Genomic DNA, 3,732 nt, shown 5'->3' on the forward strand with positions numbered 1-3,732 from the left:
TCACCAGCAGCCCTGAGCCCACGGGGAGCCCGCCTGCCGGGAACAGGAGAGCCGGCCCGGAGAGGGGGCGCCGGGATGTCAGGGCCCGGGAGTTGGGGGTCCCCTTAGGCATTCACCCTGGGACCCTCGGTGGGCCCAGCCACCTCCTGTGGGGTCCTCTGTGGTCAGAGAGGCCCCACACCGGCTCATTCTCAGCACCAGGGGGCTTTTCGGGGCACAGGCGGGTGAGGGTGGTGCCCAGAGAAAGGGGTGCGGCCGGGAGGCTGCGGACAGGGCCCCGTGTGTAGCAGCTGACCAGGATGCGGGAGAGCGCGGTGCCGGGAGTGGGACGCGGAGGAGTGACTGGAGACGGAGGCGGAAGAGAAGGGAGATTCTCCTAAGTAAGTGATGCTCTGAGCGAGGGGTTTCTCAGCCCATTCTCCAGGGAGCACGGGAACCAGTTTCTCGGGGGTCCCAGGGCAGCCACAGGCCGAGGATCCAATTCAAACGCCGTTTAATCACCGAGAAGTGTGGGCCAGATCCAGGGCCGGGGTGAGGAGGGGGAGCACCATTTAAGGTGCATGAAAAACGCAGTGGCTGAGCGTCGACCTGTGAACCAGGAGGTCAGGGTTCGATTCCCGGTCAGAGCACAGGCCCGGGTTGTGGGCTCCATCCCCAGTGTGGGGCGTGCAGGAGGCAGCGATCCATGAGTCTCTCTCATCATGGATGTTTCTCTCTCTGTCCCTCTCCCTTCCTCTCTGCAATCAATAAAAACACATATTTAAAGAAAACCTCCATCCTCGAGGTAAATTACGATTTAACGCAATGTGTGCGAAAGTCCCATTGGCTCACTGCGGCCCCCGGGTCTGCTCCCGGCCTCTGTCAGTAACGTTTTGGGGACCGAACGCCCATCTTTCTGCAAAGACTTCCGGGATCTGCCCCTCGGGCATCTTCCCCGAGCCCCACCTCACCCCTCCCCTCCGGGCCTCCATCCTGCAGGGAGGCCGCCTGACCCCTGCTCAGCGAGGCCCGGAACCTCCCAGAACAGAGCGCGGTCTATTCCCCGCTTGGCAGGGGCAGCCCTGCACGGCGGGAGCGGGGAGAAAGGGCCCAAGCTTTTCAGAGGCAGGACTTGGCACGGCGGGCGGGCACGGGCACCGGCTTCCCCAGCTCGCAGCTGAGCGGGAGCTGGGCGCTGAGGGTGTGATTGGCAGATCCCTCCCCCGGTGAGAAGTGAGCCCGGGCCCACCCCCAGCTCAGAGCCCGAAGAAGAGCTGAGCTCAGCGGTTCCTCAGACCTCGGGGAGCCCGGCGGACAGGGCAGGAGGAGAGGACAGAGGAGAGAGGGAGGACAGAGGACAGAGGCGGGAGGAGGCGGCCGGGGACGCGCAGACACTGCCAAGGAGAAAAGGGCGCCCCAGACCCCCACCAGGCTCCACGGCAGGAGGGGGGGATGGGGCCAGCTCCCCGCACGCCCACCCCATCCTTAGTGACAACACGCAGACAGCCAATCAGGGCCCCCCAGGCTCTGCCCGGTGACCGTGGGGTCCCGGGGGTTTGCTCAGCTTCTCAGGGGAAATGCGTTCCACCCAATCCGCTGGCCAGGGCCCCTCCTTTGTCTTCTAAGCGACCTGCCCCCCCCCCATCTTGACCTTGAGCTCCTCAGGGTGCAGCCAACTGCCAGGTGATGGCTGTGATATTACAACCAGGAACCCGGGCCACGATGGAGGTCAGCTTCGTTCCCGGCCCCTTTCTCTGCAGGTCCCAGGGCCCGTCCACCTCAGCTTCCTCCGCTCCCCCCGTGGCTGACCCCGCCACACCCAGGGAGAAATTAAGTAACTGGGTTCAAGGCCACACGGGTACAAAGTAACACGGTCCCCCAGGCAGACCACCTTGACCAGCCCTCCGCCCTGATCCGACCCTGGAGGAGAGCTGGGAGCACCCGTGGATGGAGCGGCGGCCTGCGGGCTGAAGGGTCCCGGGTTCGATTCCGGTCAAGGGCACGTCCTCGGCTGCAGGTCTGGGGCATGCGGGAGGCAACCAATCGATGCTTCTCTCTCACATCGGTGTTTCTCTCTGTCTCTCTCCCGTCCACTCTCTCTAAAAATCAATGGAGAGATATCCTTGGGTGAGAATGAAAAAGAACCAAGACTTAGGCTGGCATCACCCCTCAGGAGGCTCCTATCACCACCGAGACCAGCGGTTCTCAACCTTCTGGCCCTTTCAATACAGTTCCTCATGTGGTGACCCAACCATACAATTACTTTCGTGGCTACTTCATCACTGTCATGTTGCTACGGTGATGAATCGTCATGTAAATATCTGATATGCAGGATGGTCTCAGGCGACCCCTGTGAAAGGGTCGTTCGACCGCCCAAGGGGTCGCGACCCACAGGTTGAGAACCGCTGACCGAGACCCTCAGGAGAAGCCTTGGGGACTTGGGGGGTAGAAGCCGGTCTGTTCTCTTCTCCTGAGGGACCCCGAATGCCTGTCTGAATCCTGGAAGGGAGCCCCAGAGGCCAGCGGGACGGGCGGCCCAGGAGGGACAGAGAAGTGAGAGGCGCATCCATGGCCCGTCGCTGGGTGAGCGGCCTTGGAGTGCGAGGGACCGAGCAAAGGTTGCCTCGACGCCACAACCTCCCTGCCCTCCCCTGCCCGGCCCACGGGCAGCCGGTTGACGCTTTATCGTGAAGGTGTGTGTGTGTGTGTGTATGTGTGTGCGTGCGTGTGTGCGTGTGCACGTGGCAGGGACATCTGGCGGCCCGGTGACCTCGGTCTGCCTGGCACTCTGAGTCACTGAGCTGCACGGTGACCTGTCACGGACCAGCTCAGAGACCAGCCAGATCAAAGGGGAGCCGGGAGGGATTTAGATAAGCCAGAGGGTGGGGGTGGGGGGGAGAGCTTCCTGCCTGCTCTCTCCTGCGGATCCCGGGAGGGGCCGGCCAGACTCAGGCTTCTTCCTGGAAATCCTCGTCCCCGAGGGCACTCAGAGTCTTGGGAACCTGTGCCCAGCTCAGGGGTGCAAGTGAACCCCGTCATGGGTTCGGACAACCCTGCAACACGCACCTCCCCGTTTCCCCGAGGCTCTCACGCGCCCCAAGTCACGTGAGACTCGAACCATCCTGTGCGGAACCTGCTGAAGGCCTACACCCGGGCGGGAGGGCGGCTGGAGAAACCAGACCCTCCGAGACCGTCTGGCTGGTCCTACCAGCAGCCCGGGGAGGGGAGCGCGGAGCCAGAACCCGGGCGCTCCTGCCCGCGAAGGCCTTCTGAGCAGACAGAGCATCCTCCTCCCTCGCCGGGCAGCCCGCCAGCCGGGAGGCGGCGGAGGCAGGATCCCGCTCTCCCGGGGGAGTCTGGGGCGCAGACACGGGGCCCGTAAGCTGACTTATTCCCGAGGAGGCATCTACGCCTCCTCTTCCCACAGAGGCCAGGCCGCTCTCCGACGGCGTGAGCGCCGCCCGAGGAACCAGGAGGTCAGGGTTCCATTCCCGTGGCTCAGTGGTTGGACATCGACCTATGAACCAGGTCACGGTTCGATCCCCAGTGAGGGGCAGGCAGGAGGCAGCCGATCAGTGATTCGCTCTCATCACTGATGTTTCTCTCTCTCTCTCCGAAATCAAGAAAGAAATATTTCTTTAAATTATAAATATATTAAAAAGTGAATCATCAAACAGGGTGTGAATCCCATCGGGGGTGCTGGCCCTTTCGCTGCAGGGGTGCAGAGAGGGGAGAGCACAGGGCCCATGGCAG

The sequence above is a fragment of the Myotis brandtii genome, unplaced genomic scaffold (genome assembly GCF_000412655.1).
Source record: "Myotis brandtii unplaced genomic scaffold, ASM41265v1 scaffold975, whole genome shotgun sequence".
Classification (NCBI taxonomy): Eukaryota; Metazoa; Chordata; class Mammalia; order Chiroptera; family Vespertilionidae; genus Myotis; species Myotis brandtii.